Genomic DNA, 26,273 nt, shown 5'->3' on the forward strand with positions numbered 1-26,273 from the left:
TAGTTATGGAATCTTAAGGAAGACTTTTTTTCCCCCTCAGTTTACTGTTCCCAATGGGTGAGTGGTGAATTTTTGCCAGTTCACTTTTACATCACATCATTTGAGGTATCATGTTAATGGGAGTTTGTCTTCTTAAGACCTCCATGTTATGGCAGTTCCAGGCTTGTTCTCTTTTCTTCTGCATCTTGAGGGACTGAAAAAATGAAGTGGTTTTACAGATTCATTGGAAGCAAAGCCAGATTCAATGTCCCACCTATCTTTCTGGATTCCCATTTTCACTAGTTTTCATGTTGTTGTCAGTTCATGGACTAATTTTTATTTTAAAAAATCTATGTTTTATCCAGCCTGGTTAGTTGTTTCTAATGAGAGGATCAGACAAGGTATCTAGTCAGTCACACTGTTAGAGACAGACATCTTTAATTTTTAAATTTCACGGCAATAGAGTTTTCATTTTTTTAATATATGCTTTTTTCTTTGGCAGTTAGTTTTATTTACCTATCATTTATTCCCCCTTATTTCTTTCTCACTCCCACACCTTTAAAAATTCTAAATTCTGTGATTTCCTATTGAGTGTTAGTCATATATGAATGAGGTGAATTCTGACTAGACTGTTTATTTCATGTTTATGTAGATGTGTAGCTATGGTTCTGTTTCCAGGAAAAAAATGATTTCTCTTTATGGCACATGGTATGGGAATGGATGAATATTTTTAGCCTCTAATTATGACTAAACTGAGAGGTATCCTGTAGGATTACTCACAGTGTAACAAACTTTTCTTCTCTACTGCCTTATTTATAAACTGCTCTGACAAGTGTGCCTTCCCTGTATAATTTCTTGTTTTGTCACATTGCCTTACATTTTTTAGATTTTCCATGAAAGAAAATCCAAGGAAGTCTGTTACCATCTTGCACACTTCACTCCCACTGTGGCAAAAGGAAGCCTGTTGTTTTTCCCCTTAGGCTGTGCCGCAGGAAGTGGAACTGTGCTCCACCAGCTTCTGTAAAGCCTGCAGCGCAGGCAGGCTTCGCATCTCCCTATGTTCTTATTGCCTATTACAGTTTTTAGGCAGCTTTTCATCCTATTTGTGGTTCAGAGTTTTAAAAGTCTGTTAGTTTAATCAGATGGATTTAGCATGCCTGGTTTTTGTTCCCCTCTTGCTTTGCAGTGATATCTGGGAGATGGAGAAATGTCCAATGCTGTCCTGTCATTTTAAAGCTAGATCTGAGTAGCTTTAAAAAAAATTCTGTAGCCACTTATATTTCCTCTTTTGTTAATTTTATGTTCACATCCTTGCACCTTTTTTTTTTCTTGTAGGTATGTTCCTATTTACCAAAATGCCCACTTGTCCAAAAAAAAAAAAGAAATTAAAAAAATGTTTTCTCTTAGGAGAGTGCAGTAACCAAGATGTAAGTAGCAAAGTTAGAGCCAGTAGGATGATGCAGCTTTAGACCAGTGGAACAGTCTGAAATGTTCCCACTGAGTCCCTGGTCTACAAGTTTTCTTTGGTGAGATTTCACTAGGTTCATTCTTGGGCCTAGTTCATCTGGTTATTTTAGGTGCCATTTGAGAAGGATAATGAGAGAATGAGGGAGGAGAAGGGTAAGCTCCCCTGAGCGACCTTGAAAATTCTGTAACATCTGTTTTCTTCTCTTTTCTTTGCTATCTTCCTACCATCAACACAACTGGCAAGGACCACTTGCTTTGTCACAGAATTTGAAGAAAATAATTAAATAAAATTCACTTTAATGTAGAATGATTCAAAGCTTACGTACACTCAGGGCTAGAGTTGCTTCTTTCTTGCCCTGCTATTCAGCATAGGGGTGAGACAAATCAAAACAAAAATCTGCCCCTGATCCATATGTGTAAAGATATCAATGAGCTGATGCGTATGTGAAATGCTATCCCTTTTCTCTTTCCACTTGCATTACTTCTAGGTCATTTGAGCTAAAATTAAATAAATCCAGTCACTGACTGCAAATAGGAAGTTACACAATAATAAACTTGCCTTGTAGCTCTTCATATGGGCATTCTCTAAGCAGACATGGATTTGGATGCCATTTCCTCTTGATAAGTATAAATTGGGGAGAAGGCATTTATGTATTTATTGTAATATTAACATAAACAGTTTATATGAATATATAAATAACGTTTCACTTTTTTCACTACTGAATGCCATCAATTGCTGAAGTATTTGTGCTCAAACAGAAAAGCACAATGTTGTAATTTTATAATTTCCAGATCATAAAAAAAAATGGGAGATAGTATATTAATCATCCCAAAGCAGTGAGAAGGGAATGAGGAAAAAAACAGAGTGAGAATTTTCAAAAGTTCTTAACAAATCATAGATGGATGATCATGTTACTTCTCTACTAGAATATTTATTCTGCATATAAGTGCCTTTTTATATGCAATTCACAAACATTAAAAGACATTCTATAACCTAAACTACTGTGAATCTGCTTGCCAGACATATATGGCCATACACTAACTGATTTTGAAGTAGCTAGATTTTTTCTCTTATAATTTCAAAATCAGTTTGGCAAAAATTAGGAAAATGTAATGAAAAGCAGAGGAAGATACTTCCAAAACTACATAAAAATGCACTTGGAAGTTAGCTTGGGTGATTCAAGATAAAAGCCTCAGAAAAATTAGCCTTTGTATTATGGAAAACACTTGGAAAATATTTTTGAAATTTTGGTGACACCCCGTTCTTCATGAAAAAAATTAATCATAAGTGATGGAGTGGAAAACACAAGGGAATTTTCAATGAAATGTTTTCTTTCTTACTGATGCAATATTTGAAATGGGAGCACAGGGCATATTTCTAAGCAAAGTAGTTGTCAGCAGGCATGACTCTCTTTAGCAAATTACCTGTGGTCTCATGAACAAATAATTTGGGACATCAAATGAAAAGACAAGAACTCAGTATCTGTTCTCAATTAAATGGTGTGGTCTTTGTGACTGATTAAATAATTTATTAGTCTTTTTCATGTTCTTTCTTCTCCATTCAAAGCAGCCTAATGAGAATGAAACACTGCTCAGGAACTATCAGGACACTGCCAGTTTATGAATCATGAGTTACATCTGTCACCTCAGTAGAAAGTTCTGTCTCCACTTAACAAATGATAGAACTGGTCTTGGTCACTGAAGTAAATAAGCAAGTAGTTAATTCTGTTGTTCTTTAGAGAGGCTCAGTGTGATCTTCTTCTTTTCCAACAAACACACTTATATCCAAAAAAAGAGGTAAGAGCCTTTGTTGAAGTCACACAGAGTCCAGATCAGACCTGGGACCAGAAACCACAGCACCTCCCTGCTGACCTAGAGGCTACCTCTTGGCTGTATTACTTGACTTTTTCTTAAGCCCTCTGCTCTTCAACTTGGTAGCCTGGAAAAACTCTTCTGGTTATGACAGTTGGAAAAAGCAACCCACCGCTGTATTATAGGATTTTGGTCAAGCAGAACCAAAGACTGAACATGACATTGACTTCTATCCAAAAACAATGATTGTTGGTGGTGTTCCATGCATTCCCACTGTCTGGCCGGGACATTTTACATCAGGTTCTCCTTGGTCTGTAGGGCTTATGAGATAGTTAACCTCTATGGACAGAACTCAAGAACTAGACATCCTGGTTCAAAGGGCAGTCCACAGGGAGAAAAGTCATGCAGCAATACTGAAACAAGCTTTGGACACAGAAGCTTGTGATTAAGTGCACTTAGGCAAATATTATTTACAAATTGAGCAACATTCCTACTGGTCATGCTATTGATGACTAATATACCCAAATCAGTGTGAGAGCTTCAAAATCATTCATTAAAGTAACAGAAAGGGATTTCTTATTTCTTCTCATTAGTTTTTCTTATGACCACTTCTCTGATGTTCACCAATACATGGCAAATCATTTTAATTTGTGAAAAGTTAGGCATAAAGAGATTGGTAAGAGAATATTCAAATTGACCATTTCAGCTATAGAAATTATTTAGAACCAAGGTGTGGCTAATTCCAAAACAAAAACCTTCTTTAGTCCTTCAGCCCAATTTTTTTCTTTGTACCAGTAAAATGCATCCTTCAGAAATAAAGAGGAAAAAAAGCATTCACCATTCCCTAAGATTTATATTCTTCTTCTTATACACAGTCATCTCTCCTGTTCTATTGCACTTTGTCGAACTTCTTTCCTCCTTTTTTCCCTCTTCCTCATCCACTGCCTTATTCATTTATTTGCTCATTCCTTGAAAAAATAGTTTTTGAGTCCCGAATGATAATCTAGGAGCTTGGTGATCATCACATCAAAGTAGATAGAAATCCTTGCCTTGGTGAAGTTTGCACTTTTCCTGAATGTTAATCCGCAGTACTGGGATAGTTTTGGAACTTCTGGAAGCCCCTGTCCTGTTGCTTTGGTCCACAAATGCTGGCCCTCCTCCACAGCACCTGTCTTTTCTCTGATGGAGGTGAGTGGCATGCCTGGGGCAAAAGGCGACCTACACACAAGCACTGCAGAACATGGGAACAGTGATAACAAACGCTTGATCCTGAGAGAGGACAGCACAACCAAATCAAGCCAAACCAAATTTAAGTCCAGTAACACAGCCCTTTTTATTCTGCTAGATAAAGCCAGGGGTTATTGCTATGATTCAATCTGGCATTAGAAGAGGGCAGGATTCAAAGCCACACAAACCTGAGGATGCATTTTAGTTCTGAGGACCCTGAGTAGGTTAAATAACCCCCTTAAGTCTCAATTCCCTCTATTCTTAAGTGAATTTAAATTAAAATAATTTGCCTTGTGGGTCTATCATTATTTTACTCATTCATTCATTCATTCATTCATTCATCCAATGAGTATTTATTAAGCACCAGATATATACCAGGTCTTATTGTAAATATTGGGACTATAACAATGAAGAGACAAAATTCTTGCCCTCTTGGAGCTTACATAAAGAGAATATTGTCTATTTTCATGGAAGTCTTGGAACCCAGCATGTATGTCTTCATTACGGTCTACTTTAACTTGCTAGACAGATGAGCTCAGTTGGGCCACATGCAGCAGGGAAACAGTTTCAGTTGGTGATGTCTTTTCATAAACTATAGTAAAATTATCTTGTACCTCTTGGAAAAGATGTCACATGAGTGTAAATAAGAGCAGAGAAAGTATCAACTAGTAATGATACTTTCTGCTGGGTGTTCAATGAGGCATAAGATTTGAGAAAGAAGCAAGGCTGGGGAAGACTTTTGGGGCTGGGTATCAGCTGTATCACCCAAGCAGCAAGACGCTATCTAGTGCCCAGGACACCAAACTCCATCACTGAAGGATGCTATCTTCCAGTTCCATAGCCCCTTTGGTGCCTGGTACATATACAGTAAATGCTCAGTGTCTGGTATACAGTAAAATGTTCAGGATTCACTGACTGTTGAATAAGTTTAGGTTTTTTATTTTAGATGATGATAGTTAATACTTAGCACTCAGTATGTATCAACACACTCTTCTAAGACCTTCACACGTATTAACTTATTTAATCCTCAAAATAATAACCCCAAGAGGCACAGAGAGGATACAAATTTGTGCCAGTTTTAGTGACAGAAGCAGAATTTGAACCTAGGTGGTCTGGCCCCGGTTCTGTGCTCTTAACCACTGTGTTACTACTGAATCTCTTGGTTGGTGTAATTCTTTAAGTTATTTTAAATTTTATATTTTATTTAAAATGTTCATTATTAAGTTTTTATTCTTTTATTCATATAATATATATATCATATTTATATAATTCAAAATCCAAAAGGCACAAAGAAGCATAAAACTAGATTTCTCCCTCCTTGCTCTCATCCTTCAGCCAATGAGTTCTCTTTCCTAGGGGCAGCCCTTAGGTGTCTTGAGCTCTAATTCTGACTCTGCACTCTCCAGACTTGTAATTTCAGCCAGAACACTTAACCCTTCTGTGCCTCAGTTTTCTTATCTGAAAAATGGGCATAATAATGACAGCTCCTTCATAGAGTTTTTATGAGGATTAAAAGTAAGTTAATATATGTAAAATGCTTAGAAGAGTAACTGTTACAAAGTCGATGTTGTTATTAATCTTGGATATCCTTCTAGACATTTTATTCATATGCAAGATATAGGCATATATACATACACATATATGTATTCCCTCCTTCCTCTTCCACCTCCCCTTTTTTGTTTTAGGGGCAGGAGCAGAGGGGGAGAGAGAGAAAGAATCTTAAGCAGGCTCTGTGCTCAACATGGAGCCCAACCTCACAACCCTGAGATCTTGACCTGAGCCACGAACGAGTTGAATGATTAATCAAGGGAGCCACCCAGGTGTTCCACTTCCCCCCTCTTTTTACAAATAATTTTCTGCACATTACTTTTCTCACATTACAATCTTAAAACTTTAATTTAAAATAAGTTCGTGAATATATTTTCTTTTAGATTAATGCATTCTCAGCCTTTCCAATGTATCTCTGCTTGAAGAAAGTTAACTGGTTTCCCACTACTGTTCTTTTATGAGCTCTCATTATTGACAGAAATTGAGGAGGAACAGCCATTCTGAGGGCAACATGCGATTGACAGGCATTAACAAAGTCAGTTAATGAAAAACAAGTGGTGGTATGGATTCTGAACTTTTGAAACTGGTTCTCATCTCTGATACTGTGGTTCTGGCAGTATCAAGAATTTTTGCATCATGGGGTTGGATGGTAGCGATTTGGCTGGAAGGTGAGGGCCAGGATATGTGTCTTAAAGCTGCATTTGCATAGTAAGCATGCTGTTTTCACCTGGATTTAATATTTATTTAGGGTGAGGGTGTTTGTGACAGAAGCAGAATTTGAACCTAGGTGGTCTGGCCCACCTAGGGCCAGAAAATTATGGGGGAGAAACTGTTTTCTTCCCTCTATGACCCATGCCCATGCCAGATGGCACCACTGTCCTTGGCTCTACCATTTGGAAAAACAAAACAAAATTTAAAAACAAATACAAAACACAGAGAAACATAAGCCTGATTTGCCTGCAAGGCCTCCTGCGTGTAGGAGATGAGCTACAGCTTTGGCCCAGTTGGGAGCGCATTACAACTCCAGAGAGTCAGCTACTGAGAAGACAAGAGAGAGGGGTTAGTTTTAATTATGATTGAATCTTTATGGGAAGGGTAATTGACTCTTACATGGGCAAAAGAAGTGCTTCCAGGAATAGGAAGGTCTAGACACTGGCTGTTGACCAAATCCTCTCTAATTTGCTTTCCATGGTACCAGGACTCAGGAGGAGTGGCTTATGCAGGATTACAGAGGCCTCCCATTCCAGGAACAAAAAGACTGCAGCTGCCAGCAGAGAGCACCACAGACACTGAAATGGTATGGCCTGCACCTCCCGCAAGAAAAGTGAGGGTGGTGGTGAAGGGGAATAGGAATCTACAACCACAGACATACATAGACTCTCTCAGATCCTGACTTGTTCTTAGAAATAGAAAGAAAGTTGCAGGGACAGCTCAGCACTGCCTTTAGTCTCTGGACTAAAGGGGACCCTTACAAACTCCCCAGATATTTAGGACAGGAACAATCTGTCTCTCCAACCAGTCTGAATGGCTTTTAGATCACAAGTTATCCAAGAATGTCTGGGAAACCCTGCAGCTGCATGCTGTCTGGTGAGGAAGGTTCAGGGACACCACACTAGACCATGTCCCACCTTGGTAAGCTAGAGGCCACTGAGTAACCCCAGGGCCCCTTGGCCCTGGGCCCTCAATCTTCAGGATCTTCCAAATCAGAAACTCCATCTCAAACTCAACCCTCTTCACCCTTTCCCAAACCAGCACTGAAAGGCTCCTTATGCAACAGGAAGTCCCCAGGGAGGGGAAGAGCTTGGCTGGGACAGTATCACCTTCAGGGACTGCTGCTTCACTGGCTTTGGGGACACAGCGTTTGCTTCACATGGAATGCGGACGCTGTGTGGTTTCCTAACTGTTTCAGCTGCTCTGAACAAATGAGCTTCCTGCTCTCAGGGAATCGAAACCACATAGTTTCACTCTGTCCTGTTGTGTTGTCAGCTGGCTTTTAGCATTCCCCTGTCCCCACACAAACCTCAACACAGATCCTTTGCATGGATTTTTGTACAATAGGAGCTTTCATTCCTGCTTTGGCACCTGCAGCCCTGGGTTGACAAGTGCCATGAAGCAGAGAAAGCATTTACCAAAGAGTGTGGGGCTGGGGACCCTGCTCTGTGCAGCAGTAGAGCAGAGGCAAGTAGGAGTAATACACATGCTTGCAGAAAAGGGAGGGGAGCTGAATCTTGGGGGAAATATTCCTGCTGCTACCCTGAGTGCTCTGAATGCTTACTGCATTTGCACTGTGCCAGGTGCTAAGAGCAATACCCCCATCGTTGCCCTTAACATGTTTGGAGCTTCCAGAGGGAAAGAGACCACAGAACCAAATGTACAGTCAAGATTTCTGTTTATAAGCCACAAAATCCATCTTTAATAAGAAGGCTAGCTCCGGAGCCAGGCTCCAAGTCCTCCATTCTGTCCTTCTTAGTTACTAGCTATAGGGCTTCTATGGCAATTCCTTAACCACTCTATGCTTCATACTCTCATTTGTCTATGAAGTCTTCAGCAGTATATGTCACTTAGAAGGATTACAATGGCGAATATATGTGAACTGATCGGAGCAGTGCCTGACTCATATGAAACATTCAGGAGATGTTAGCTAGCATCATCAATTGATGTTCAATTAAAAGGCCATGGAAGCAAATTTAGAAAATAGGTAGTCATCAAGAGAGGTTGAGAAGCACGATTCATACCGAAGTTTATAATTAGAACACTACCTCTAGCACTACTGCTACCCCAGCTGGTCACTTCCATGGCCACTACTGAACATGAATGTATTTGAAATCAACTATAAGTTCATTTTTTTTCACTTCTCTAAAGTCAAGGTTCTATATGGAAGCAAATAATTGCCACAGCCCAATTTACTTAAGACCTCTGTGTCAGGGCTGGGCAGAAGTTGCAGGTTCTACCTCTGCTTTCTAGACTGGGTGGTTGTGTTCTGTCTTCTATAAAGGCTCACACAATAGTGGATCCCACCACTGTGGAAAGGGAAACATCAACCAAAAAAAAAAAAAAAAGAAAAGAAACGAAAAGAAAAGAAAATAGACAAATGTCCTTACAAAAATGAGAGTTCTGTAGCAAATGTAGGGCCACAGCATTTACTATCTCTTCCTGGAGGAGTCAGGAGCTTCCTCCTAAGCCTGGACCTCCTTCAGGGCCCTCTTAGTTTAGTAGATGGCCTCTTCATGAATTTAGTTGCATAAGCTAGAATCCTAGGTACCATCCTTAACACACCCTCTCTAACCTGATACTTGCAGTTCATCACCATGCCCATTAATTTCATTGCCTAAACATCACTGAAATCCACCCACTTTCCCTCATCTTCCTCATCCAGGCCACCAACACTGTGCTGTTAGATTATCACACTAACTTCAGTTCTGATCTCCCTATATTAACTCTATCCTCTATTTAGTCTATTCCTCTCTAACAGCCACAGTGGTCTTTTCGAGATGCAAATCTGAGACTCCATCATCCTTTCAGCTTTTAATAGTTTTGTAAATCTCTTAAGTTAAAGATGAAACTCATTAACGTGCAGAGTTCTGCTTGCTTTGGATTCTACCTCCTTTCTCAATTCAATGTCCTCCCTCCCTCCGTACCTCCACTTAACCCAGTGCTCTTCTTCTAGTCTCTAGTATCCATATGCCCCCTCTTGCCAAATGCCCTTACCCATGTAGGGCACTTTCCTTCCCTCTCCTCTTTTTTATCCCCATCATTATTCAGTGCTTACATGAAGTGTTACTTCCTCATGGGAGCCTCCACCGACCTTCCTGACCAGGACAAATTGTTTCATTGAAACTCTTACAGCATACTGAATCTCTCCTAGAGCAGCTTTCACCACAATTGCCAACTTTCATTTGTGTGATTATTTACATGATGCATGAATACAGGAACCATGTATGATTTAGTCTACCACTGCCTAGCATCTCCCATTTGTTGAATGAATAGATGGATGAAAAATGGCTCCTCAGTGGAGGTACATAACCCTTGATCTTGAGGGATGAATAAGAATTTGTTGAATAGAGGAAAAGGGAAATAAAAACATTCCAGAAGAGGAAATAGGGTATAAAAAGTCTCAAGGCCAGGGGTGCCTGGTGGCTTAGTCAGTTAAGCATCTGTCTTCCACTCAGGTCACGATGCCAGGGTCCACTTGTCCCTCTCCTTCTCTCTCTTCCCCTACTCCTGCCTCCATATGCTCTCTCTCATTCTCTTTCTCTCTCAAATAAATAAATAAATAATCTTAAAAATAAAATCCCAAGACAGGGCACCTGGGTGATTCAATTAATTGAGCGTCATACTCCTGGTTTCAGCTGGGGTCAATATCTCAGGGTAGAGAGATGGAGCTCCATGTCCCCATGGCTGCCTCCACACTCAGCAGGGAGTCGGCTTGAGATTCTCTCCCTCTGCTCCCTCCACCCCTGGTCTCTCTATCTCTCAAATAAATAAATAAATAAATAAATAAATAAATAAATAAATATATACACACACACACACCTATACAAATACACAAATACATATATATTTGTATACAAATATATATATATATATATATATATATATATATATATATATATATTTAAGTCCCAAGGCATGTGAAGGAAAAAAAGCGTGTTTAGAAAAAATTTAACATGGCTGGTGTACAAAACAAGTGATGGGAGATGGGAGATTGGCGGAAATGGATAAAGAAGGGAAAGATGGAATAAAAGTGGCAAATAAGGCTGGTGAGCGTCAATGCCTGGTTGCAAAGGTCCTTGAAAGCATGCTAAGGAATTTAGACCTGCTTTTCTCTGTGAATGTGCAGAAGATCTGTATGTCTAAGCAGACAAAAGTCATGATCAGAAATGCAAACGAAGGTTGAAGCAAGAATATACCTTCTGTCTTTAAAATTTTTAATATCAAATTAGCAACTATTTGTACTTCCACAGCAAAATTTTACTCATTCATTGTAGAATTAAAGAAAGTTAAAATTATAAAAACACCTAAAATGATGTTTCAAGTAAGTGCAATCTTAACTATCAGATATTTTCCCTATTTCCAATAATTGTCCCCCAGATGATTATTATTCACATTCTAGTAACAGATGTCATATGACCAGCATGTAAAAACTGGTTACATAGAAAATTGGTTACCTGATCACTCAATAAAGTGCCTCTAATTTCAGTTCAATATATTATTCCTACTACATTGATGATAATAGCTATGGTAGGATTTAGTTTTATCCAGTTCTTTTTTCTTTAAGATTTTATTTATTCATTTGACAGAGAGAGAGAAAGAGAGAGAGAGAACAAGCACAAGCAGGGGAAGCAGCAGAGAGAGAGGGAGAAGAGGGGTTCCCACTGAGCAGGGAGCCTGACATGGGGCTTGATCCCAGGACCCTAGGATCATGGCCTGAGAGAAGCAGACATTTAATGAGCCATCCAAGTGCCCTGATCCAGTTCTTAAAATAAAAAACTGTGCTTCTCAAATTCTTTGGTCTTAGGGCCCCTTAACACACTTAAAAATTACTGAGGACTTCAAAGTACTTTTGTTTATGTAGGTTACAATGATAAATATTTACCATACTAGAAACTGCAACTTAAAATTCTTTTAAAGATTTTATGTATTTATTTATTTTAGAAAGAGAGAGAGAAAGAGAGCATGAACAGGGGCAAAGAGCAAAGGGAGAGGGAGAACCTCAAGCAGATTCACGTGCTGGGCATGGAGCCTGACACGGGGCTGAGATCGTAACTTGAGCCAAAATCAAAAGTCAGATGCTCAACTGACTGAACCACCCAGGCATCCAACAACTTAAAATTTTAAAAGTATTTGTTAATTTATTTTAAAATAGGTTTTTCTTTATATGTCAACATAATTAAAATCTTTTGTGAAAACAGCCTTATTTTCTAAAACAAAAAAAAATCTCATAATAGAAGAACAGTTGGATTCTCTTAGTTAATCTGATTTTGATCTGTTCAACATTTAATCTGCATTTAATCTGTTCCAATATGTTGTTTTCATTGAAACATATGAATGAAATCCTGCTTCAAACAGATATGTAGTTGGAAGAGGGAAGAGTGTTTTAATACCTTTTTTAGATAATCATGACACAATCACAACCTGACAAGCACTGTTTCTTAAGGATCAGCTGCAATATGGAATATGAAACCATATCAATGAATCTTCCCATGCATTTGTACACTGAAATGCTGTCACCTTTTGGCACTTTGAATGGATCTTTTACCCTTGAGTAGGTAAATTGCTAATTCATTGTATTGTGCAAGTCTTCCAAGATTTTCCAAGATTTTTACACATCTAATATATAATCTGTAATGTTATACATAAACATATTACATCTATAACATATAATGATATAATGACCCTATATCAAAAAATTATATTCATTATACCACTAATCTTATCAGAAAATAGTTTTAATACTGGGAAGCAGTCAAGCTCCTGGTGACAGACACAGATAAGTTTTCAAAAATCTAATTTTACTTGAAAGCTTAAATTCTATTATTAGCAACAAATTCCACAGTCGTGTTCTTTCAGGTAACAGGCTGACTTTGTTAATTTTGAGAAAATGTCTCCCAAATACCCGTGTCTGGATAACTATAATTTGTCATTTTTTCAATGAAAAGAGTGTCCCATTAAAAGCATATCTAGTTTAGTTTGAACTCAAATAAGTGCACACCTTCGTTTTTAGACAATCACCATACTTCAGTGTGCAGGTGAGGCACTTTATCCTTTATTTCCAATTTTGTCACATAGCATAGTAAAACAAACAAAGGTACTCAAAAGTGAAGATTGAATAAGATTAATCTTTTCTTCCTGCTTCATCAGGACAACTTTACGTGAAAGCAGAATCATTTTTTTTCCACTGCAAACATAGTAGTGAAGAATACAATGGTTGCTAACACGTTTTGGTGCTCTGCTTTGATTTTTGCTTATGCACCAGCAGTTTTACCCATCACTGCTTTTGTACATCCAGTGAAGATGTCAACAGAGATCAAAAGGCAAATAATATATTATTATTATGAAAAGTGTTTTGGCTCCATGAACCATGCAGAAGAATCTGGGACATCCCCCAGAGTGAACAACACTCTGAGAACCACCAATATAGAAAGGTAGAACCCTAATGATTTGTTTACAATAAATAATGTGGCTCAGCCTATAGCCTAATCTAATTCATGGTTTTACTGTGTTCACAAAAGTCTACCTTTGCATGGGTTTTCACTATTTCAAGAGCAATGTGGTAAAGGAAATGATGACAAGTCAAATGAAAATTTAAAAACAAAAAAAGCTTTCTGGTGACTCATCAGTTTTTGGTCATTACAAAGGCTCCCTTGCTTGTACAGCAAGGAGTCATTTACTTCAAGCCTATCTATGGTCATTATCACTAAATGATCCATTTAGTGACTCTCTCAGCAACCAAGTCCAGTCAATGACAGTGGGTAAGCAACTTTGAAAGTTTGGTTAAATGTCATTGCACTAAATAGCTTTTCAGATAACCAGAGCTGAACAGAATAGCAAGGGGTGATATGGGCCTTCCCTTCATTAATGGAAGAAGTAATACTTCAAACAACATTACTGTCAAAATATTTCTCTAGTGATTCACTTTGTAACACGTTTATTCTGACTGAGCAGGAAAGTCTCCAAGATTTCACCTAACACCTTATCAAAGTGACACATAAAAAAGTCAGACCAAGACTTTTCAAAGGAATTGCCCAGCCCATGCTGAAAGCTATAGGGAAAGTCAGCTGATTAATCCCAGGCATTTTGAAACTTGCCAACAAGCAAAGGCAGGCACAACATCTGAAAGGCCATTTGAGAATGGTTCTGCCAACAGGGCAGGAACAAGCCATGTTGACTCTTGTGGTTTCCCCATTTCATGTTGGAGCAAGGGCTTGAGCCTCAGTTTCCCACAGTGGGTGGGTTTCTATGAGTTATGATTATGTGTGAATATAAGGTCACTTGATTTGTCCATAGTTACAAAGAAAGGGAAGGAAGAAATATTCTTCTATTCTAGTGGCATAAGAGCATAAGAACCATGCTTTAGTCATTGATCCCTAAAGTATAACCATTAGCAAGGCATAAGTATGCAGTCCTGGCACAGAGAGGAGCATTTCCTATTATTTTTTTTAAATAATCTTATTTTTCCATATGTTTGAGGTCACAGATGTGCAGGCATGGGGGGTTAATGTTAGAATCTTGGGTATTTCCCTTACCTATTTCTCAGTATAATTCCAATGCCCTGTGCTGCTCATTATGGTAGGTATGTCCAGAAAGTCAAGTTATTCAATAAAATCAGGACCATCTGAGTCAGTATCATCTTCCTAAGAAATACCTAATTATAAAACCCCAACCCTAACAAAAAAAGCCCAACTCATTACCCTGGTATAGGCCTCCATAACCAAGACCTTGCCTACCCCCATAAATGCCTTTGCCTTCATTTCTTCATATGTCTTATAGGTTTCAGAAGCTTGGAAGTGCCTGCAGTACCCTTACTGCCTTCTTGAACACCTATCCCCAATCTTCTTCTTGGCACTTGCTGTTCTAGAATGCCCTCTCTCTTCTTCTGGTAGAATTCCTAACGTTTTAAGACTTGGCCAGATCTCCTAATGTTTTAAGACTTGGTATCATCAACCTTCTACTCCCATAATATTCTGTGCTAGCCCCTCATGCTACCTTGTCACTTTGTTCACTCACTTGTCTCTTCTATTACTCAAGGTTCCTTAAGGGCAGACATCCTGTCATTAACTTCCAAAAATCTAGCAAAAACACAACATAAGAATGTCTCAATGGATGCTGGCTAAATATACATATCGAACTTCAATCATCCCTTTTACATTCATCTTAAACAATTAATTTGAGTTTCTCACTATAAATGAGTCCTTTCTTAAAATATAATTTTATCCATAGTCCCAAACTATCACCTCTGTTTATAGTTGATCCTTGAAAAACACAGGTTTGAACTATGTGGGTCCACTTATATGGAGATTTAAAAAAAATAAATACACTCCAGTATATAAATGTATTTTCTCTTTCCTACAATTTTCTTAACAACACTTTCCTTTCTCTAGATTACTTTATTGTAAGAAAATGATATATAATACATATAACATACAAAATATGCGTTAATTGATTGTTCATATTACTGGTAAGGCTTCCAGTCAATAGTTGGCTCTTGGTAAAAGATTTTAGAAAGGCAAAAGTTATACAGGGATTTTTGACTATGCATGGAATTGGCATCTCTAACCTTCACATTATCCAAGGGTCAACTGTACTTTCTCCTTTGGAGATCTCTCTCTTCATTTCCAAAATTAAAAGATCTTTCTTCATTCCTCCCCCCCTCACACATTATCTGCCTTCTCAAAATATAAATAAATAATTTAAGTTACCTCATTTATAGGTATGTAGAACTAAGTCTTTACAAATATCTGGATATTTAAAATATTTTTTCTTAATTATCTTAAAACTAAATCAAGACAAGCTGGGGTTTGGGGTCAGGGGAGGGCAGGCAGGGGGAGGAGAATGGAAATGAGCTTGCCTTCCATGCAGTCTGATGTGTCTTGGAAAGGTCCAGTTGTCACCAGAATGTAAGCTCTGATTTTGGGCAGGTCTTTTGCAGCCTCTTTTCTGACTCCGCCTGCCCCCTTGCTTCTTCAGATTGACCTTGTTTGGGTCCAAAGAAGTACAGAGTAAACATCAATTTGAGGCAGCTCATCCTAATGATGATGGCCGTTAGGACTTCAATTTTCCTTTTAAGCCTTGAAAGCATTGAATGTTACAAATGGAAGAGACTTGAGAATTTTTTAAGGAGGGAACTGAGCCCGACAGAGGTGAAGTAAATAATTTGACTACAAGTTCTCCTTATCAGGAGAGGAAAGGAGTAAACCAAAAAGCAAGAAAAAGACCTCTACAGAATGGGCAACCTGTATACCTTTAACTGTGTGCACCTCTTCCAGTCATAAGGAGAAAGAAATAAGAAAGCTGCCTTACACTTTCTTTTTAAACCTACCCAAATGTTAATATTGCAATAAATAAAGAGCAATACCTGTGTTCTCATTCAAGTTCTTGAGTTAATAATCTAAATCAAAAGAATTATAATTACAGAATTGAATAAAATTGCTTTCATTTTAAATGTAAAAACACATGGTTTATAAATATTTTTATCTTTCCTGAACCAACCTACTTGCCAACATGCTTGTCTTCACTGGGCTAGAAAACTGGGGGAACTTTATAGAAATATCTGAATAGAGGTACATGAATATCTTTTCTATCTGTGTTAGGTGCTCCAGTACAGCAGTTCTACCTAAATCTTAAATTCTTTAGGTTGCAGACATCTTATCTATACACCAAACTTGTATTTATTTTAACCATTTTTGCCAAGGACACCACTTCTTCCTTTTTTTTTCTATTCTTAATGACAGTAGACATGAGCATAATATCCAGTTACAGCTCTCCAGGCAAATGCATTAGAAAAAAAATGTAAAAGAGAATGAGAATATTTTATCCCTGTAGTCCTTATGCTGATGCCCATCAGGCCTGCTTCCTGATTCCCTCCAGGACTTGGCTCCCTATGCCAGAAAAATGTAAATTTTCTGAATCATGATCACAGCCCCAGCTAAATAATGTTCCACTACAGTGGTGGAATATGTGCAAACCAAATGTTTTCTCCAACATTATGGTACTTCCCATAATCCAATGTGAAGGAAGGTCAAGAAGCATCAGCCCCAGGCTGACCATCTGCTGATGTGTCTCAGGAATGACCAAGAATAAATTCACCTTCTCCCTGTGAGATAGGAGTCTAAGACTTTGTCCCAAGACATGGGTATTCTCATAAAGAGGCCTTGCTGGAGAAGCTCTTCACTCCTATGATAGTTTAAAGCCTTCTAGAATCGTTCCAAGGAAACCAGATGCCCTCAGTAAAGAAGGAAAGAAGCCTCAGTAGCATGAAGGTGCAGCTTAGAACAGTTCTGTGGATAATTCATACAGAAAGAACACCAAACACTCATTCCATCAGAACAGACTATAAGGATTGTCATCACTTAGGTCAGGAAAATGTCAGTATTTCAAATCTGGATAGAATAGTATTAGCATCAAGCCAAAAAGGTCAAGCAAGTCAGCAGTAAATAGGTGAAATGTGTCTGAAGCATAATTTTTGATGAAACCAGGTTGACTCAATACAGAGATTTTAAATATTTAACACCAATCTTGTTATAAATGTAGAACAGCTGCTTTTCTTTTTTCCTTAAAAAATTATTTTTATCAAGCAAAATAATTCTAAGAATGCATTTTCTAGTAATTGAGATGATTAACCTCAACGTTCTATTTATAATATACAACCACACGGAAAAAAAAGAGCATAAAGGCAGGATAGTTTACTTAATTCACAAATTCTTTGTTATTTCCCATAGAGTGAGCCTCACATCTGGAAAAGCTCATGCAATTAAAAAGTTTGTCCCAAAAAAGACTATCAGAAGAAATTCCAAATATATACTGTTTTTTGCACTGTTGGTTGAATCTAATGGAAAACTTTAGAATGCAATAATATATTAATAAAGGAGGTAAAAAATGCCACATTCCATATTATAGCTTCATAGGACCTGAAGAGACTGAAGTCTGCTGAAGACTGTTTCCTTCCCCAAAGTTAGGATTGCACCAAAATAATTTTAGAGAGTTCACCGCATAACTATTTAGGAATGGAACTCTATGCTTCCAGTGGTCATGTGTCCTGGTGATTCTTTGCAGCCACGAAGGCTTCCTTTGTTCCTAACTTGAATCCATCCCGTTGTCAGTTAAGCCTATTATCTTCTCCCTGAGCACAAAGCCACTAGACGAAGTCACAGATCCAGCAGCCTCCTGCTGTTCCCCCAATCCCTACAAATGCACAGTGGTCACCACCAAGGGAACTCCACTTTCTTCTCTTTTTTTTTTTTTTATTTTTTATTTTTTATTTTTTTTTTATTGGTGTTCAATTTACTAACATACAGAATAACACCCAGTGCCCGTCACCCATTCACTCCCACCCCCCGCCCTCCTCCCCTTCTACCACCCCTAGTTCGTTTCCCAGAGTTAGCAGTCTTTACGTTCTGTCTCCCTTTCTGATATTTCCACTTTCTTCTCTAGGGAGGTTGGAAATGAAGTGGCCATAGTTAAGAAGCGAGAAAGGTTAAGGTAAAGAAGGAGGAAATTGCTTTTCCTTGGCAAGAGAGAACAATTCATGACAATGCCACATCACAAAATTAGCTAACACGTCACAGTAGTTAATTACATGGCTTTGGAGGAATGATTGTTTTAGGCATCTTACTCCTTGTCTTTAGGAGAGACCAGTATTATGGCTTGACGGAGGAGGAGACAGTTCAGTTCAGTCTGCAGTAGCGATGGGAGTGATACCAGGCAGAGGCTTATCATTTTTGCCTTTATGATTTTTCCTGACCTCCCCATCTATGCATGGCTTTACCTTTACTTCACTGTTGTTAACTAATATAGCACTGTGTTTATTTTATGCTTAACATTTATCATGATCTGTAATTAATTTTTTAAAATTGGGGTTTTTGCCCATCTTCACCCTAGAATATTGTTCAGGAAGGCAAGTACCCTGTTTCATAATCTTTTATCTGTATCGCAGGTTGGACCTATACTCAATAAATATGAAGAAAATGAAAGAATGGATGTGTAAACATATACCAGTCCTTTGGACCAGTTTTTCCTCCACCCCATTGCTTTGGAGTACTCAATCCTCTCCTCACCCATCCCTCTCCATCAGGAGTCCTGAGAAGCAATTGTACTAGCCTGCACTGCCTTTCATCCATGGAGAACTGTGGACAGAGCTTGCCCTCCAGTTCCCCAGGGCATGTGCCTACCCAGCCAACACCAGAGTTCACTTGCTTGCACCTTCCTAGTGTTTCATTGGGAGCACATCCATGGTCTCAGGTTTCTGTTTGCAAAGCCAGACCACAAAAATTAAGTTAATTGAGACATCATAGCAAAAGGATTTTTCTTCAGAGATGAGTTTATCAATTTCCTTAGTCTCAGGGATGTTGGCCTATCCTTTATACCCAATCCTTTCCTCTTCCTCTGTACAAAAATGAAGGAAAGTCTGCTATGGAAGACAGAAACAGAGGGTTGTGTGGGCATTCAATTATCTGCTTAAGTGAAAGATGAGCTCAAAGCCACAAAATGGCTTCCCTTTAAAGTAAATGATATAAAGGAAAAGCTGAAGCTGAAACCAGTAAATCCACCTTTCAGAAAAGCAACCTGTAACTTGGAGTTAGCAAATATGGACTGCCATAGCTTGCAGAATATTAGAAACCCACACAGTGAAAGTAAACAAAATAAGATTTGCATCCTAGTGTGGTCTACTTGTTAGGAACTGTTAGCTTCATTTAGGCCCTGACTTGGTGATGCTTCTACATTTTCCTATCTTTATTTGCAAGCTATAGTGCACGTGGTATAGTGGAGAGAGCAGGGGACACAGCACACAGAGGGGACTTGAAAGATCTCTGATTAAAGAATAAAAAGTCAAGTAACAATAGTGTTGTCCCAGTGCCACTTACATGTGACCTTGGAAAAATGATTTAATCTCTGAAAATCTCAAAATCCTAATTTGTAAGATGCTCTTCTCTGCCCAACTCAGAGGTTTGTGGGCAAAATCCAAATGACATAATGATTCTAAAAGACCTTACAAATTATAAAGGGGAATTTAAATGTGAGGAGTATTATTATTTTTATTATTATTTTTTTTAATTATTATTATTTTTATCATTATTACTGTGTAAGGAAATATATTATTGAGTTCCTATTCAATAAATACCCACCTAAATATGTGCTAGAAACTAGGTATGGCACTAGATTTTTCTTTTCTTTTCATCAATTTTTGGTATTCCATAATTTTAGGAGAATAACATATTTTATTTATTTAATTTTTTGAAATGATTATAGCTCATTTTATTTCGCCTATTAATGGGGTCTACTGGCTAGTAGTAATCGCCAAAGGTAAGCTGACAGCAACTTCAATAAATCTAAAGGGAATAATGCATTTTAATTGTAAAAATGTAAATGAAACAAGTGAATAAAAAGCATTTAAGTCCTTTACCTATTCCCCATTCCAAGCACACTCTCAGGGACAAATTCGAGCCACAGTTTGATGTGCAATGTTACTGAGCTCATATAGTATGTCCACCATATAAAATGCATGTATTACTTTTTCAAAAATGCAATCACATTATGCATATTATTCTAGACTTCAATAAACCATATCTCATAGATATCCTTCCTATCTCAGTCCATACAGATAGATCTGCCTCACTGTTTTTAATGGCTTCATAATATTTCATAATGCCATTTCTCTCAATGAGCACAGCTGATAACTCTAACAGTAAAGTTGATTAAATCATTTTAATTAGATTAAGGGTATGGGGGGGAGGAGAAATATTATTTTTCCAGCAGGAGTAGTACTGGCATGACTAGCAACCTGCAGCCTCAGAGGTGACTCTATGAATTCTTCTCACCGGCTAGCCTCAGGTAGAACCGCTCTTCCTCCTTATATCTCATTGGACTTTCTTCTGTTCAGATACTGTAAGAATGTTTACAAAATACGATTTAGCAAAGTTTCCTGGATAAAGTATTAGGTGGAACAATCAGTCTTGGTTCTACCTGATGGTTTGATGTGAGAAAAAAGTCAGAGTTTCCCAGGACCATACTTTCCTTTTCTTTTCTTTTCTTTTCTTTTTTTTTTTTTTTTCTATAGTGGCATCCCGAGATGTTCTTAATGCTCTCACAGGACTACTGTGAGGCTCAAGGAGACCATGCAGTGGAAAGCCATTTGGGCACCTACGGAGAGACACTATGAAAATCCTGGAGATTATGTTCATAGTTGGAATACCTGTGGAGCCCATTTGTCCCCACACTGTGAGTCTGCCCATGAACACCTCAGAGACCTTTAAGATACATATTATTATCTCCAGTTTAGAAGGATACTGAAGCCTAGAGAAATTAAGAAACTTGCCTAAAACGCTACTCCTCTTTAGTGACAGCAGAGGGCTTCAAACTCTGATCTGCCCAGCTCCAAACCCTGTGTTCATGTCATGAAAGAAACCAAGTCGCCAGCTGTCAGAGGTATTAAGGTATTCTCTACCTGGTGACAGTTCAAGGTGAAGTTCCTGGAATTCTACCCTCACGGCTGGTGGCAGTGCTTCCTGTCTAGGGCCTGTACTAGCCCAGAGTGTTTTTCTCAGTCAGACAGGATTCAAGGTCTTCCAGGAGGAATAAGTGGGATATTTACAAGTTTTTGTCATGTTGTGGCCATTCTCAATTCACACTGGAGTTTGGGAGGTCCTGGCAATGGACTTGAGGGGTCATATGGGTTCGGTGGAGCTTTACTTCCTTAATCGGGTTTTGCCAAGCACAGTAAAGGAAGTTTTGTTCTATTCTCAAAGCGTCTCCTTCTAGGGCTTCAGAAGTCCAGTCAAAGTCATGAAGGAATGTCTGAACACACAATGGTGACATTAGAGGCAGCATTCTGGATTAATCAAGACAGATACTTCTTTGACTCCTCTCCAAAGATTTCCTGGTACTGAAGGCATGTTCCAGGTTTAAAGAAGTAGAGGGACTCCCAAAAATCCATCTGGCAGTTTGAGTAGACCCCCACAGGCTGGTTAACAAGGCACAAAAGGGTTTCTACCACTAGGCACACTCTTAGTCTACTAACTGAACCAAATTGTTTTGTACAGTGCTAAGAAAGGCTGTGAAAAGGTGAAAATGATGAATACTGACAACAACCCAAGAGGATTCTAGTGCAAAAACTGCACAGCAATGACACTGCATCATTCCTGGTCTTACAGACAAATGTAGTACACATGGAATAAGTACATGCCCAAGGCTGCCAAGCTGTCATCTGACCTCTGACACATGAGTGTAGGGTTTTCTACCTTCAGGTTACGGATGCTCGCTGCCTGCTTGTGATCATCAGTGCCTATCATGGTGGCTCATCAGGCCTCCAGACTTCCCAGGCAGCATGAGAGGTAGACTGTCCTTAAACTGCCACACATCTCTGACTCCTGCAAGCCAGCATGCACCGACAGCCACTGGGTACCTGACCACCAGGAGCTCTTTGCACTGCTCTGCGATGGCCACATCTTTCCCACCTACGCAAACACATCCATGGCCATCGAAGTAACTTTCAGGGAATCCTGCACTATATATCTTCTAAATTTGTGTGTGCTATCTCAAGAATACGCATTCTTGGGAGCCAAATGAGCACAAGGTAGTGTTCTTGTGTGTATCATTTGTTAATGCAGTCACTCATTCATTCATCAGCAAACATTTGTTGTGTGCACCATAAATGCAAAAGGCGTTCAATAAAAATTAGTAAACAAAGATGTTTGACTTGATATAAAAATACATTTAGAAGGCTTTAATGTTTTCATATTTGATTCTTACTCACTCGAATCACCATTCCCACAAGAATATTTACCAGTTGGTAAGCTGGAAAACATTCTCAATCTCCCTGGTTTTCCATTTCAAACCTATAGAGGAGGTCATGCCTCATAGCATTGTTGTGAGACTTTAATAATTCCATCTTTTGAAACTTTATAAATTACAACACAACATGCAATGTCATTTCTTAATGCTACTATGTGTCTAGTACTATATTGTCCCCACTTTATCCAATATTATATTTACAAAAATAAAGATTTCTCCAAAGAGAGTTATGCAAATCTTTGCACTATTGGCTGTGTCTTTTGTCAGATTTGTTTTTCAAGATATTAGAACAGATAATGAGAATATTGCTTCCACAACAGATTCCTCTGACAGTCCATTCATCTAGAAAAAACACCCGTCAAGACCAGGATAAGATGACATGTACTAGCTTTTCTTTACCTTCTCTTAGATTCCATCTCCATGAACAAGAACCATTCATGGTCCAAGCTGTATGTACTCAGTTTAGAATGCCAGTTCCTGATGCTTTTCCTTGTACTTCATCACCATAAAACTTGGGCTTCTGGAATATCCTCCTGACACATCACTATATAATTCTGAATGGGACAAAGCAGTATTTGATCCTCTCTTTCAAACCTCTATTAATGGTCTGCAACTACTTTTTTCATAAAGCGTCTACTTATACTGGTGGAACACAGTATAAAAAAAATTTAACAAAATTCAAAGCATTTTAATTATTTCAATAAAGAGTTGCCTTTACAGATCATTCTATTATCTATTTTATTTATTTTCAGAATAGTTTGGGCCAACTTCTAAAACCAAAATTATTTTTCCCAGGTACTTCCTAAATTTAATTGCTATATATCCAACAATATTATTTTTTTAAGATTTTATTTATTTATTCATGAGAGACACACAGAGAGAGGCAGAGACATAGGCAGAGGGAGAAGCAGACTCCATGCAGGAAGCCTGTTGTAGGACTCGATCCCAGGACCCTGGGATCACGACCTGAGCTGAAGGACACTCAACCACTGAGCCACCCAGGTGCCCCTCCCACAATATTACACAATAGGTAATTATTTGGTGAGTTGGACAATTTTGCAGAATGTCACCTAAATTTAGAACCCTCTAGAATAACTCCATAGAAAATGACATGTTTTTTTAATTGTTGATGGTATGGATTTTGTATCTGATTTTCTATTTTTGCTTTGGATCCTAGTTAAGATTTCAGCGTGTTTAGCAGCTTTATGGTCCTCTTCACCTCCCACACTTCTTCATCCACTTTCTGCTCCTGAAGACAGGTGGCCCTGTGTGGATGACAGGAACTGTTTTCATTCCCCTTGGTTTCTAACTCTTTCCAGCCAATGGGAAAAAAACAACAGGATATGGTAGGGAGAACAGAGAGTGAACTCAAGATATTTATTTCCCCAGGTCTGTCCCAGTGAAGTCACTCAGTTTTGCTATGTCCTTTCTTAACAAAGGTCTCTGGTCCTCCAAAGGACCTCTTGAGACAGCCTTCTCCACAGATTCTCTCCTCTGGGTTGTAGCAACCTCCTCCTCTCAAACTTTCAGGCCTGGAAGTAAAGCATCCTTGAAAGTACACCTGCAATCCCACCAGTTTAAATAAACTCTCCTCAGATTATCTGCTTTGAATGGGTCATCTATTTTTCATTAAGACTTTGATTAATACAGACCCACTAGTTCACATCTTTGCTATCTTTTATTCTGGCTCCTTCTTTCTTCTTGTAAATTTTCTAATTTAATGACAACCTTTGGTTAGCCTAAGACAGAAATTTTTTATTTCCTGCAATCACAAACAACTAAAGGTACAAAGAAATTTGTTTTGGGAACACAGATGCTGTCCAATCAGAAGCCAAAACTTTTCAACTTTACTTCCTTTCCCCTTCTCATCAGATTTCTCTCTTATATTAATTTGAAATAAAGATCTTGAGTTAGTAGGAGTCCATAGAGGCTGACCTCTCTGAGAAATACCCTGACAAAGACTTGAGCTCAAAGTACAAAATTAGGTACAAAATTTGCAGCATAATTCAGAAAATGCCACTCCCACGGTACAGTACAGTTGACCACAGTTCTAATAAGTTTTTTTAAACACCAATTTACATGCCTTTCATTATAACCTTATTAGCATGACAGATGTAACCATGAAATTTCGATAACTAACCATACAATTTCACTAGCAATATTCAGGAAGACTTTCCAAACATCTGCTTCTATTTATCTCTGTATTTTTCTCAGATTCTCTTTGCACTCATTGGCTGACCTTGACATCACAGCCAAACCCTAAATCAAAGCATTTTATCATTGTCCATTTTTTCCCCAAAGAAGGTCCTTAGTTTTTATTATCCAAGCAATAACAGATTCCATTTCCAGGACTTCTCATCTTTTCTTTAGCCACATCATAAATAACAGAAATTTTATGTTGAGAAGTAAAATTCTGTTTTACATTTGGGAAGAAACAGAGTCAATAAGTTGGATAAAACTTCTGATTACTCTAAATAACATGTTGGTACATCTCCTTTCTGAACTATATGACAGGTAGAAGAGTGGGCATACCACATTGGAGTTGTAAGTTTATCAAAATTTGATCTTAAAGAACACCAAGGGGCCTGTCAAGTTTGAAAAGCAGTCAGATGTCCTCAAAAATAATGAGAATCTGATTATATGTATGTAAGGGCATGAAATTCAGGGATCTCAGAAGGTTAACCACAGAGGGATCACATGGTCCTAAGTAGAAAGTATCAATTTGTCTTTCAACTGTTGCCCCCAAAGAAGTTCAATGATTTATCCAAGGTCACATAGATGGATTTCTGCCTAAGTTAACCTTCTTCCTGTTTTCCTAGGCACTGTGTCTAAGAACTGAGTGCCTGACTCATTTTTTTTTTTTTTCCTAAGCCCTAAAGGGAAAGAGTTATGTAATTCTCCACAGGTATTTTGGCAGCAGCTTCTTGGGACATCTGACTCAGGGCTCACCTCCATTATTCTCTAAGGAGTGAATACACTTGCTTCATCAGGCACATCACACAACCAGAGCAAATGGTCACTCCCAAAGCAAGATGATGGCCTTGTGGGACTGAAAGAACAACAGTCTATGATCCACTTTCAAATTATATTTACTGTTATCTACTATGCTTCAGGCACTATGCAAGGTCTTCCTTTAGAGGCCATCTTCCTGAGGCAGGAGATTTATATATCTGATCTAACTCTACTACTAATTAATCCTGGGACCTTAGACCAAACTTTTGAGTCTTTTTTCTACATAACTGAAAAAAGTTACTTGCCCTTCTTATGTTCTAGAATTATATAGGTTAAATGAACTAATGAATGTCAAAACTCTTTTTTGAAATGTTGTCACTGAAATATAGTGCACATACAGAAAATCACATAATCATAAGTGTATAATTTGATACATTTTCACAAACTAAACACATCAGTATAACCAGTTCTAGAAACCAGAAGCCCCTTATAGTGCTCCCTGATGGCCATCAACCTTCCAAAGGGTAACCACCATTTTGACTTCTAACATCCTAAAAACTTGTTTTTGTATTGTATGTAAATGAAGTCATATGCTATATGTTCTTTTTATGTAGGTTTTCTGTTGTTGTTGTTGCTCAGCATAAGCAAACATAAGCTCAAACACAAGTTTGTGAATTTTGTCCATATGTGTGCGTTTATAGGTTCTTCATTGTCATTGCTATATGGATTCCATTATATGAATAGTCAACATTTTACTTATCATTTTTCACTGTTGATGGGCT

General features: G+C 38.3%; 1 long non-coding RNA gene across 2 annotated transcripts in view; it reads left to right on the forward strand.

Annotated features, from left to right (window-relative positions):
* LOC140622996 (uncharacterized) overlaps nucleotides 1-22,786 on the forward strand; it is a 45,889-nt gene extending 23,103 nt beyond the window's left edge. The window contains exons 3-6 of one of the 2 annotated variants that reach the window (XR_012022667.1): nucleotides 1,315-1,406; nucleotides 7,232-7,330; nucleotides 18,686-19,765; nucleotides 20,807-22,786. This is a non-coding gene — a long non-coding RNA (uncharacterized lncRNA). The remainder of the gene's footprint in view (nucleotides 1-1,314; nucleotides 1,407-7,231; nucleotides 7,331-18,685; nucleotides 19,766-20,806) is intronic. The other variant, XR_012022666.1, reaches the window with a different exon arrangement.
* Nucleotides 22,787-26,273: the final 3,487 nt, after the last annotated feature.

This window comes from Canis lupus, chromosome 32 (assembly GCF_048164855.1).
Source record: "Canis lupus baileyi chromosome 32, mCanLup2.hap1, whole genome shotgun sequence".
Classification (NCBI taxonomy): Eukaryota; Metazoa; Chordata; class Mammalia; order Carnivora; family Canidae; genus Canis; species Canis lupus.